The sequence below is a fragment of the Octodon degus genome, unplaced genomic scaffold, assembly GCF_000260255.1.
Source record: "Octodon degus isolate 3935 unplaced genomic scaffold, OctDeg1.0 scaffold00049, whole genome shotgun sequence".
Lineage (NCBI taxonomy): Eukaryota > Metazoa > Chordata > Mammalia > Rodentia > Octodontidae > Octodon > Octodon degus.
Window position 1 is genome coordinate 4,165,599 of NW_004524625.1, and position 13,306 is coordinate 4,178,904.

The window sequence follows — 13,306 nt, forward strand, 5'->3', positions numbered from 1 at the left end:
GGACAGAGAAGGTAGGTGCGGTGGCACATACCTGTAAGGCTAGGACTCCAGAGGCTGAGGGTGGGGAAAATCACAAGTTTGACACCAATCTGGGCTACACAGCAAGATCTGGTCTCAAAAAAATGAAAGAAGGAAGGGAGGAAGGGAGGGAGGGAGGGCAAAGGGGAGGAAGAGTGAATGCAGATAATGGTGTGTCTTTGCTCAGCAGGAGGCCAGGGTGCTGAGGTCCTCCCAGAGGCCTCGAGGAGTGCAGTGGGAAAAGGAGGGTGGGGTCAGGGTGCTGAGCCCAGAGGCAGGAAGGCCGGACCAGGAGTCTGAGGAGGAGCAGGAAGAAGCTTTGTGCCTTTTGACCACTTTTGGCTGAGGCAGCTGGTGTTAGAAAGGGCACGATTTGAATTCCAAGGAATATCATGCCTTGGTTGTGTCTGCCCTTTCCCAGGGAGACACACACACACACACACACACACACACACTGCTCTTGGAGCTGTTTATTTAGAAGCACATCCTTTGAACTCTGGTCCCCACAGAGTTTCTGAGAAATAGCGGGAGGGTGTGTAATGGGTTAAAAATCAATGTGGCTCTCGCTATTTTTCTATTGGGCAAAGCTGGCAGGGACCTTGTATTGGTCAGAGTTTTACTTAGAGGAACAGATATAATATAAGGAACTGATATTAACACAAGATATACAACGTATAAGGAATTACAAGATTGGCTTAGGACAGTCAGCAGCAGAGTCAGATGAGGGAGCCTGCAGAGGGCGTCCCTCCACCCCAGACTGAAGAATTCAGTCCCAAGGTCTGAAGCTCACCGCAGTGCTCCATGCAAGTGTTCTATCCATTGGCTAATGGGTCCATGATGGAAGACTGAAGAGTCTGCAATGGACCCTGAAGAGTCTGCGATGGAAGGCGAAGGATCCAAGCCTGAGGCCAAAGAGTCTACACTTGCACAAGCCAGGCGATGAAGTCCAAGCTGATTGCGAAGACTGAAGTTCCTCCTACAAAGTGGAACATTGACTACTTCCTCAGCCCCTTTGTATGGTCTCTTTGTGCTGAGTCACTCTGGGGGGCAGAGTCATCAAGCCCAGTTGACACAATGTATCAGCCTCTACAGACCTCTATCTCTTTCCTTTCTCAAGTGCAGATCCTTCAGCAGGCTAGTGTTGTACACAGCAAATGTGTTTCCACCCTAACCATATCTTGTGCTTAACTGTGAAAACCGCCCAGTGGTAAACAGCTTGCAGCTGCATCAAGGCTTGCTGTAAAGGACTGAGCGCAACTATGCTTGGGGCAGCTGGTTGATGCCTCCCTGCTGGAGTGTGGCTGGCCAGCCACCGCCCCACTAATAAAGGCTCACCAAATTCCAATCTGTTCTGGTCTTGGTCTCTATTCAATTTGAACCTGGAACATAGTGCTGCACAACAGTCTAGCACAGGGTGCCCACGAGGGTAAAGTCAGGCTGGGTTTCTTCCAGGGCCCTCTGTTTGCTTGAGCCCAAGACCCCTGGAGTTTTTTGCTGCAGGGAGCAGGCGGCCAGGTTCTGGCTTAGGCTGGGAGTGTGGGTCTGTGGGAGAGCACGTTTCTAGTAGACATAAGGTCCTGGGTTTGATCTCTAGCACTGCACAAACAAAATAAAGTGGACGAAAGGAGCTTGCTTGGTTCAGTCCTGACAAAAGGAGAGACTGTGGCTGGACTGCTGGGTGCCTTGTTCGCCAGCCAGTGGGACTTCAGCCCAAGAGCATTGCAGGCAAGGAGCAAGGGCCAAGGTGCCCACAAATGAGAACAGCAACGGGAGGCAGCCTTTGCTCACCGGCTTTGGTTTATTTGATCTTCACAACCCAACCCTTTTCTCAACCCTATTTTTTTTTTTTTTTTTTTTTTTTTGGTGGTACCAGGGATTGAACTCAGGACCTTGCGCTTTCCAGGCAAGCACTTATTCCACTGAGTTATCTCCCTGACTCTCAATAACCCTAATTTTAAAGGAAAAATAACATTCCTGTTACCAAACCCTCTCTCCCTGACATTCTCTAGTCTAAATCTGCAGCAGACTCGCTTCAGACCTGGAGCACAGTGGGGAGAAAGCGGCTGGGCTCCATTGTGGTGAGGACCCTTCCTGCACTATTGCTCTTTGCTCCTCCTAGTGCAAGGCTGTCACGCTGAGCCTGGAGACCAGAGGTGCCATTTGCACTCGGATGATCAGTCCCGAGGCACAGGCGTGCACAGGCTGCATGCCGCGACGTTCACTGCCCTGAGGTTTGCAGTAAGAGCTAAGCAGAGCGAGCCTACGTGTCCATCGTCAGGGCCTGGTAAATGCGCCCGAGTATATCCACATACAGCCAGCGCAAGTTCATTACACGAAACAAGCAGATAGAGCGCTGTAGGCATAGAAGATCTCAAAGATCCTAACAATAATAGCAATTACATAAACAAAGGTTGTAAATTACAATAATCCGTATGTATGCACACCACCACACAGACTCTTTGGAAGGATCTGTGGGAGACATAGCCATTGTTACCACAAGGAAGAGAACTAGATATCTGCAGGGTGGAAAATGACTTTTACTGCATTGGGTTTTTGTTTGTTTTGTTTTGAGACAGGGTCTCACTATGTAGTTCAAGTTGGCCTCAAACTCACAGCAGTCTTCCTGCCTCCGCCACCCGGGTGCTGGGATTACAGGCGTGCGCCATCATACCAGGTCCTGCCTGCCTTTGTGAGTCCCCATACAGAACTCTCAGCACCAGCTGGAGCAGGGCTTCCTGTCTGCCCCTGTGTGCTGCTGCGTGTGAGTGGTGTGTGTGTGTGGACATCTGCGTGCACCTGGGCACGAGCTTCCTCTCTGCCGTTCACTTGACAATTGCAATCTGGATTGGGACGAGAGCCCCCTGTGTGCTGGTCCCCTGAGCACATTTTCCATGCATGATTTTAGTTCAGCACAACAATTCTGTAAGGTTGGGATTTGTAACCAGGTGTTACGGGGGGGGGGGGCGGCAAAGAGGCAAAGGGACACAGGACAAAGGGACCAACACAGCCAGAGCCCCAAGACCAGGGCCCTCCTCCCTCTCTCCATGGATTCTTAAGCTCCCAGACTCTCTCTGGCCCCATCTTTCTTGTCCAAGCTCCTTCCCCCTCCCAGACCCTCCTTTTCAGGCCATGCTGGCGGCATGTGGGCTCCAGGTGTCCAGCGTCACCTGGAGGCTGGTTGCTGCTTTCCATGCCTCTCAGAAGCCTGGGCACTGAGGCTTTGTGCCAGCTCATCCTCTTCAGGGTCCCAGAGAAGGGCCCTTCCCTTCCCCGCTCATTCCTGCTGTGCAGCAAGAGTGGCTTCCGCGGAGGGCCCAGCAGCCTCTTCCCACAGCCCCCAGACACCCTGGCTGGGAGGAGGGAGGCACAGACCTCCTGTCCCTGAGCAGAGCAGGCAGGGAACCTGGCTCTCAGGGATAAGCAACTGAGGTCAGGATGGCTCCTCGGATCACAAGAATTTCTTGGAAAACCACTGCATTTATAGAGAATGGGGACCTTGAGCTCAGGGACCCAGTGGCTGGAGCCCAAGCAAGATCACACTGTGAAGCTGACCGCTCCAGCTGCTGCAGGTCCCCGCTCTGGTTGATAGCCAGATGTTCCCCCAAAGAAGTGACTGCATTGTAAGGTGAGACACTCGCCAGTGAATGAGCCCACTGCTGGGCTAGCTGATGTGGTGTTGGGGTGAAGCGGGCTGGTGGTGGGCTACTCAGGTGCGGCTGGCAGGGTCTTCTCTCCTCCTCCACCGCCCGTGACCTGCTTTTCTTCTTCTCACAGCCCTGCCAGACTCCTCTCCCTCGGTCCCCTTCCCTTTTGCAAAAGTTCTGTCTCACTTTTTCTTACCGGCTTTTATTTTGCTCTTTAGGTTTTAGATTTCTCACTTAAGGGAAACCATGTGCTATTTAAGTTTGTCTGTCTGGTTTATTTCACTCTCTGTTATGGTCTCAATGCATCCGTTTTCCTACAAATGACTCAAGTTTATCCTTTTATGGCAGAGTAGTCCTCCCTGCTATATAAATACATTTTCTTTATGCACAAATCATACTATTTTGAAGGTTCATTTACCAGCCTTGGCAGGATGGCACTTGTAATCTCAGCACTCTGGGAAGTTGAGGCAGGAAGATTGCAAGATTTGGGGCTTGAGGCCAGCCTGGGCTATGTGTACAATGCGATCCTGTCTTTATCTTTTTGGGTTTGGTACTGGGAATTGAACTCAGGACCTTACGCTTGCCAGGCAAGCACTGTGCAGCTAAGCTGTATCCCAGCCTGAGAGCCTGCCTTTAAAAATAATCATTTAGGGGCCAGGGAGATAGCTCAGTAGAATAGGTGCTTCCCTGGCAAACACAAGGGTCTGAGTTCAATTCTCAGTTCCTCAAAAAAAAAAAAAAAAAAGGGAAAACTAATCATTTAAATGTATTCATGCACTTGTTTCCCTGGCCTGGTATCACAGGATTTCTTTCACATTATGAAGGACTATTCTCTAATTTTATTTCCCTTGGTGGCTGCAGTGGTGATAGCGGGGATCAAGCCCAGGGACAGTCCTCTGCTGAGCTACATCCCTCCCCCCTTTTTAATTGGTTATTTGGAGGCAACAGGGTCCCACTAAACTGCCCAGGCTAGGTTCAAACTCACAATTCTCTGGCCCTGGCCTCTTGAGTAGCTGATATCACAGGAGCACACCACTGAACCCTGCTAAGCTGTTGTGTAGTTCTGCAGATGCAGCCGAGGGGCTCTTGCCTGCTAAGCAAGTGCTCCTCGTCTGAACTGCACCCCAGCCCCATACCAATATATTTGCTAGCTTTATAGCACTGTGTTGTATGGCTTTACTTCCTCTCTCTGTGTCTCTTTGTCTCTGTCCTCTGTCTCTGTTTCTCTGTCTCTGTCTTTCTCTCCCTCCTCCTATAAACTGATAGGTTCTGGCCCTAGTATGAATTGCTGAATCATTATGGTGGTCATCTACTATAGCTGAAGCCCTTGAAACAACAGCTTATTTTCCCAGAGACCACCTCCCCCCTTCTTCTCCAACTCAGCCCAGGGTGCAGTTTCCTTTTACCTTTCCCACCACCTCAGGGAAGACCCTCAATCAGCTTTCCCAGGCTTATCTATAAGGATTTTTTTTGTGTGTGTGTGTGTGTGTGTGTGTGTGTGTGTGTGTGTGTTTTGTTCCTTGAATGCCTTCAGGGCACTTTTGCATGGCGGGAGTGTTGTGGGGATCGAACTACAGCAAACTGAGGCTGCCAGCATTGTGGAAGCAGCCACTTAAAGAACTGAGCTAGGGCTGGGCCCCCAATTGCATCTATCATTTTTTTTTTTTTTGGTGGAACCGGTGATTGAACTCAGGCCCTTATGTTTGCCAGGGAAGCGCTTATTCCACTGAGCCATCTCCCCGGCCCACTTCCCAGGCTTATCTAAACATCCCCCTCCAACCTCACCCCTGGCAGCAGGCCATAAAAGCCTCAGCCTCCCTTCGTTGGAACTGAGAGAATTTCTCATCTTCCCCAGATTCTCTCCATGTCCTGCAAGATAATAAAGCCCCCTTCCTTTTTCCTTCTGCCTGCTTCTCTGCAGCACTGGGCGTTTGTAAAAACCTATCATAAACAGCACCATAGTGAGCATTCTTTATAGCTAAGGCACTGTGCAAGGAGTTCGCACCCTTTGAGCATCTTATTTCCCATCAGATGTCTAGAAAGCCTGCGTCACCACCCAGGCATGTAGGATGTGACTGCCTTACATTTTTGCCTGGTGTTTGAAGTCTGGTACTGCTCAGACTTCTGGGGAATGCGGGAAGGGCGAAAGCCAGGCTGGCCTAGAGTCGGCAGTCAAGACCCAGGCCACACCCTCCACCTGGCACTGATCTCCTGCATCTTCCTGGGAATGGAAGCAGGGACATTTTAGCCTGGACTACTCCAAAATCCTGCCTAAAGGAGCCACCCTACTTCCTGATCTTTTATCTTTTCATTCTGTTTTCTTTTTTGTGTTTTTCTTCTCTTTAAAAAAAAAAATCTTTTGGGGCTGGTGAGATGGCTTAGTGGTCTAAAGCACCTACTTAGAACAAGCTTAGCAAAGCACAGGGACCCCATGGTTCAATCCCCCAGCACCACATGCCAGCCAGCCCCGCCCCCTGGTGGGCTGAGCTGGCCACACACACACACAAACACACACACACACACACACACACACACACAGACAAATTTTTAAAAAATGAATAAAATAAAAAAAATCTTTCTTTCTTCCATTTATTCATTTAATTTTGAGACAAAGTCTTGCTATGCAGTTAGGGGTGGCCTTGTGCTCACTTTTGTAGCCCCCAGGCTGGTCTTGAACTCACAGTGGTCCTCCTGTCTTGACCTCCTGAGTGCTGGATTGCAGGCGTGTGCCACCACACCCAGTTCTGTCTTCCTTTTTTTTTTTTTTTTAAATGTATTTGGTACAGCTCGGACTCGTAGTGATCCTCCTGTTTTCAGCCTCCCCAGTGCTGGGATTACAGGTGCACACCACCATGCCCAGATTCCGTGGCTGGCATGGTTTGTGGTGCCAGGGCTTGAACCTTGGTACCAGTGCTTGCTTAAGCAAGTGCTTAGTCTGCTGAGCTATCTTGCTCACCCTGTCTTCCTTTATTTTGAGACAGGATCTCACTATGTAGCTCAGGCTGGTCTCCAACTCTCAGTGGCCCTCCTGCCTCTGCCTTGCGCGTGCTAGGGTTACACTATACCCGGCTTTTTTCTGATTCCTTGTTCTCCCTCCTCTACTCCTTTCCATGTCTCTCCTCCCTTTAACTCTGGTCTTCTTATCTCTGGCTCTTTTTCTCTTACGCCTCTCTGCTTTTCCTTCTCCTTGTGCTTTACCTCTCAATGCTTTCTCCTGGAACCCAGTCCCGTGCCTGTCTTTTCTCCTCCCGGCTCTCTGTCTTCTACTCACCCCCATTGTGCAAATCACTATCTCTCTGGGGAAGTGAGTCACCTTTTTCCGTGCTAGGATTTGATTTGAAAGAAGATGACTAGCTGCCCCCAGAGCACCAAGCCTCGGAACTGGCAGCTGCCGGCAAGCCAAGGTGACCCGGGCTTCTGGCTTCCAGCACTGGAGATGCGCACTCCCCAAGCACTCCTCTCCCCAAGGCCAGCACTGCTTCTCAGGCCTCATGGGCAGCCAGCTGTGCTAGGAACATCTGGTCTGTGGGTTGCTATAGGAAGCGACCCTGCTCCGTGGGCTGGCTCAGGGCGGAGGCTGGAGAGCCAGGAGCCACATTTCCCACCGTGCAACCTCCCATCACTCCAGACTGAGCCAGGCATGGTGGTGCCCACACCTGGGAGCCTAGGGCAGGAAGGTCACAAGCTGAAGCCCAGCTCTGGCAGCTCAGTGACATAGCAAGGCCTCCTGCAAAGTGGTAAATGGAAAGGTTGGGGATAGAACTCAGTTCAAAGACCCTGGGTTCAGTCCCCACAACCACATACACACACTACACCAAACACAAACAGCAATAAAAATCCAGATTCCTGGGCCCCTGTTCATCCCTTGTAAACCAGAAAATCTGGGGTTGGTGGGTCCATATTCTTCCAGTAAAGGTGATTGTGATGCACATGCCCATATGTATCTGTGTTCCAAGAATTTCCCAAACAGATGTAAAGAAACATCTGCCTCCACACTGAGGGGCTCAACGTCTAAAGCTGCAAACAGGTCGGCCTGGTAAGGAAGGGAGTTGGCTAGGGCTCTGGAGCAGCACAGCAGCTAAGAGGTCGCACCCCAGGGCTGCTGCTTTATAGAGCACTAATTAATACACAAAAGCACGATCAAAACCGAGGGGGGGTGGTCCCTGGGGAAGGCTGCGTGTGCTCCCAGCCCACCGCAGCCTTATCAGGAAACTCTCAGCAAGCATCTTCTGATCGAGGTAATGAAATGCAGGCTCATGGTTTTGTCAGCATTGCTGCGTGCGCGCGCACACACACGCACACACGCACATGCATGTATGGGTGACGTCGTTTGGCTGCAGGCTGACACAGTGCCAGCCAGCACCACAGGCCAGCGGAGCAAGGCCGGGGATTTAGCTCAGTGGCACAGTACCTGCCTGGCAAGCCCAAAGTCTAGAGTTCAATTTCTGATAAAAAAAAAAAAAAAAAAAAAAGGGGGGGAGTGGCTGGCTTGAGTTTGGAGACCAACTGTCACAAGGTGTCACGCTTACTTTTTTTTTTTTTTACACTTTAAACGGTATTTTCATTATTTATTTGGTTTTGGCCATACTGGAAATTGAACTCCAGGTCGCTTCTCTGAGCCATGTCCTCTGGCCCTTTTAATTCTCCGTTCTGCGGCAGCGTTTCACCTAGTTGCAGGGGCTGAGCCTCAACCTGTTCCCTGCCGTCCTCCCGGAGGGTGGGGCTCACAGTTTAGCCAAAGCCCCAAAGGCCAGGACACCGGAGTTGCTGCGTTCTCCCGGGAGGGAAGCTGGTTAGGGCCGGTCCCCGCACAGCTTCGCGGGGCGTGGGAGGAGCGGGGTGCCGCCCGGGGTCGGGGTCGCGCAGCGGCGGGGACGCGGCCCCGGGCCCCCTCGGGGACGTAGCGGTGAGCAGCCCGTTCTCAGCGGTGCCCCGGCCGAGGTTCGCCGCGCCCTCCTGGGGGCATCCTAGAGCTCGGGCCGGGCCTCGCCACCTCGAAAGTGGCACCGCCTTCTCCCCTCTAAACCCGCCCCGGGAAACGCCAGCCGAGGCGGTGCCGCGCCCCAGCCCCGGCCTGAGCCGCAGGGCTGCGGGCAGCTTGGGCGCGCTCCGGGCGGGGACGCGGGCGCGGGGCCGCGCGACCCGTGCACGCGCACCCCACCCCCCTGCTTAGCGCGCGCACACCCCCCCACCAGCTGAATGCGCACACACCCACCCGCCGGCTGCCTGGAGCAGGGATTAGCGGATCCTCCAACCACGGCCGTCTTCCACCTCCAAAACTGCACAGCCCTGAGCCTAGCAGCCCACCTTGCGGGCGTCGTCGGGCCTTCGCTGGGGAGCGGCGGAACCGGGCCTTGGTGCCCGCGGCCCCCTGCGGGCTGAGCCCCACAGCCTTCAGGCTGCCCTGGGATCGCCCCGCCGCTCCGCGAGGCTCAGGAATAGAGCCTGGGCCAGAGGCGGACCCTTGCTGCGGTCTGCGAGCCTGTCCTGGGGCAGATCTGATCAGAAAGGTCGGCCTAAGGGAAGCAGGACGTCAGCGGGTGAGGTGGGAAGTTGGGAAGATTAGGAAATTTCTTGAGGTTTAGTGTGGCAGCCCCCACCTGTAATCCCAGCACTCTGGGAGATTGAGGCAGAAAGGTTGCTAGTTCGAGCCCAGCCTGGGCAAGGGTTCAGTCCACAGTCCCACCCCCACGTCCCAATGAGAGAGAAAAGATGAACAAGGAAGACCTACGAGGTGCTTGGGAGAGCGCGGGAGTCACTGGGCCTGTCACAGGGCACTACTGCCATCTCCAGCCTTTGCACTGTGCTCCAAGTGGTGTTTCCGCTTGGAAAGTACCCTGTCTCCCTTTCAAGCACCCAGCTTAAAAAAGAGTGAACATATCAATACCTAACTATCCATTCCTTGCCGGGGAAAGGAAGACCTAGCAGATAGATGTAAGTATCCACGTTCCCCACCCTTTCCTTCTTCCTCCTCAGAGGTGGCTTTCTATGTTTTTTTATTCCGATATGCGCTTTTACTCACTCCATATGTATTACTTGATAATGTACAGATATATCCTTTCTTATGTATAGTGTATCCTGCATACAGCCGTACAGGGTAGTGCACGGTGCTTAGTGTATTACTGCGCGTGTAGTGTGTGTTCATGAGGGCACGTATGTCTACCCATGGGAGGGGAATGGAACCGGGGCTTGAACTCAGGCCCTTGCGCTTGCCAGGGAAGTGCTTATTCCACTGAGCCATCTCCCCCCCCCCCCCACATCTTTGTTTTACACTGGGGGTTGAATCCAGGGCAATCACACTGTGCTTTTAGTTTTGAGACAGGGTCTCCCAAACCACGAAGTTGTCCAGGCTATATTCCAACTTGAGATCCTCTTGCTTTAGCTTCCCGGACTGCTGGAATTACAGACATGTGCCACTACGCCTGCTTCTATTTCTCCCTTAACATTCTGCGTTTAGGATTATTCCCACCTTTTTCTGCCTTGCTAACTTTACAAAGTTACTACTCTTCTGGAAGCTTCTCCAGTTTCCTAGGCTGGGCGAGGCATCTCACCTGTCTCACTGACTTAGCTCTTACACTTAGCAGGCTCCGTTGAACGGGTTTAGGGTAGTTGTCTGTCCTTCCCGGTTAGCTCTGAGCATCCCAGAGCCCCAGTGACTCAGACTGGTGGCCCTCACACTGGCCACCCCTTTGCCAGCTCAGAATGGAGTGGAGACCAGAGCCGGCCTGCCTGCGGCAGAGTGGCCAGGGGCGACAGGGTGGCCAGGGGCAAAGGGGTGGCCAGTGTGAGGCTTTGGGCTTCATCCTGGCAGGTGGTTTTCTAGCTGTGCTTGTGAAATCTGATTATCTGAGCACAAAAGAAAGCTGGCAGAAAGAGGCAGCTGCCCCTTCCTCGTGTGCTGCATCAGCTACAGCAGAGCCTTTTCTCTGTACCATATTCTTTGGTCTTCTGCAGTTTTACCTAAATAAATAGCATGGTCTGTGTAGCTTGGCTGCATGGCCAGGCGTGTTCTACCCCATCCTAAGATGTGCGTAACGCGTTAGCCCTATGACACAAAGCTAATCTGGGGCCCATGAGGATGCTGGGTTCAGGGAGGGGTGGGGCCTTGCACTACAGCTAGATGGGAGGCTGGAGTCCTGGAGAAGCCACCACAGGAACCTGTCGCTGGAGCCTGGGCCAAGCAGAAGAGAAGGTCTTGTGGGACCCCTGCGGGTGGCCTGCTATCTGAGGGAGTGGAAGGTTTGGCATGAGGTATCCCTGAGGCTGCTCTGGTGGCCAAGGCTCTGACCTCTGCTGGGTTAATGATTGATGATCCTTGCAGGGAAGTGAGGGCAAGTGGGGAGGCAGGCCAGGCTGAGGGAGTGGGTCCCTGGGGCTGGTCACGTCCCTAGTGCCTGCTCTTCTGCCTCGGTCCCTCTGCCCCCTTCACCAAGATGCGCTCTGCCCTCCAGGCCCAGTGACAGTGGAGGCAGGGACCGTGGGTGTTGCAAGACCTGCACTACCATGGGCCCAGTAAACCCTTCCTCCTGGCTTTGCTCCGGGAGTTTGTCCCAGTGGCAGGGGACTGACCAACACAGATCCAGAAAGCCTGGAAGGACCATGGCCAGAGGCTGTGTATATCTTGTCCTGGGCCGCCTCCACCCCCAGGTGGGCTCCTCTTTGCTCTTGGTGGGCTGGGAAGAGTCCTCCACCTGCTTCCGAGGCTCTCCTGACAGCTCTCCTGAGTGAGGGCAGCTCAGTGCCCCAGAGCAGGAGGAGCTGAGCTCCTGGAGTCCTGGGCTGGCATCGGGGGCCTCTCTGCAGCACACCTTCTGAGGCCAGCGCTCAGGGAAACTGGGGTGAAAACCAGGGAGGAAGCAATAAAGAAATAGCTTGGAAAAGCAGGGAGGAAGACAGTGCCCACACCTCCTTCCTTGATCCTTTGGGTGAGCAAGCAAGGAAACAACCTTGTGCTCCTGAGGTGCTGGATGAGAGGGATGTCATGAGCTGGTTGCTGGGCCTGGAAGATAGCTCAACAGTCTAAAGCACCCGCCTGGCAAGCATAAGGACCTGGGATTCATCCCTGGTACCACAAGCTGTGCTGGCCCTGGAAACCTGGGCATACCGAAAACAGGTGTGGTGGAGCAGGCCTGTATTCCCAGCGCTGGGGAGGCGGAGACAGGAGGATCACTACAAGTCTGAGCTGCATAGTGAGACCCTGTACCAAATAAGTAAATAAATAAAAGATGAGAGAGAGAGAGAGAGAGAGAGAGAGAGAAAGAAAGCTGATTCTTGTCCTCCAGAGGACTTCCCCAGTTGGGGGTGAGGCAGACATATTTTTGGTGAGTGACAAGTCTTGGGTGGTCACAGAGTTTGAAAGTATGATAGCCTTAGGGCAGGTGTCACGGTGCACACCTGTAATCCCAGCACTCAGGAGGATCGCTGTGGGTTTGAGGCCAGCTTGGGCTATACAGGGAGACCCTGTCTCAAAAAACAAAAGAGCAAAAAGCAAATCAAAACAAGACAACCGCCACCACCACCACCAGAACAGAAGCAAATGTATCTCATCGCCTTCCAGCAAGTGACGCATACGGCAGTGAGCCCTCTGGGAGGGACGTATGCGCGTGGCAGAAGTGGATGCTGAGCTGTGTTTCCTCATCAGTGACTCGCAGGGGCTGGGCCTCCGGCAGCCTTGCACCCCCCTTTCTTACTCAGGGGTCCTGGAGCCAGGCAGGCCTGAGCCATTGCATCAGCAGAAGGCAGGAGCAGCTTTTCCTAGAAGGTTGGCAGGGTGTGAAGGGGGAAGTCGGGTGGGGCCTGGACACGAAGCCTGCCAGCTTCCCTGTCCACTCTGGTCAGCTGTCACACGGATCACTGTGGGTTCTCCGAAGGGCAGGAACTGTTAGTATTCCCGAGGAAGCAGAAGTCTGGGCCTCTGGGGTGACCTGAGGCCTCAGGAGGAAAGGCCTGCCGCTCGCTCTCTAAACTCTTCCTAGCTGGTCCTTTGCCTTGTGATGCCTCCAAGTTTTCCACGCACAGGAATTGTGTCTTTATCTTAAAATATCCTCTAGGTCAAATCTCCCACTTTTTGTTGTGTTGAGACAGGGTCTCACGAGCTGGGGAGATAGCTCAGTAGGATAAGCACTTGCCTGGCAAGTGCAAGGGCCTGAGTTCAACCCCTGGTTCTGCAAAAAAAAAAAAAAAAAAGGAGGGGGCCGGGCAGGCTAGGGAGATGGCTCAGTAGAATAAGCACTTGCCTGGCAAGCACAAGGGCCTGAGTTCAATCCCCAGTTCCACAAAAAAGAGATACGGGGTCTCGCTATGTAGATCAGGTGAGAACTCACCTGTAGCCCAGGCTGGCCTCAAACTCTAGGCTGTCCTCCTGCTTCACATTGTGCTCCTCTATGCCTAATTCCCTTACTGTCTAGTTTCAGAGGAGGATGCTTACTGAGCCCCAGGGGCCTGCTTAAGGTCAGTTGTCCCTTTCTCTTTATTTTATTTATTTATTTTCCCATAATTTTATTGATAAACAAATAGCAGTGAGACAACTTCAAATCAAATTGGTAGAACAGTTTCAATAATTAACACATTGCATACATTCTTCCTAGTGGTTAATTGCTGTACAGGATGCAGACATGATATCCTACTTACAAACACCATTAGAA

At 52.8% G+C, this 13,306-nt stretch overlaps 1 long non-coding RNA gene across 1 annotated transcript in view; it reads right to left on the minus strand.

Annotated features, from left to right (window-relative positions):
- Nucleotides 1-521: 521 nt before the first annotated feature.
- The window catches only part of LOC111817113, a 17,354-nt gene continuing 4,569 nt past the window's right edge, over nt 522-13,306 (minus strand). The window contains exons 2-3 of the long non-coding RNA XR_002821377.1: nt 5,739-5,741; nt 522-532 (exon numbers count right to left, since the gene is read on the minus strand). This is a non-coding gene — a long non-coding RNA (uncharacterized LOC111817113). The remainder of the gene's footprint in view (nt 533-5,738; nt 5,742-13,306) is intronic.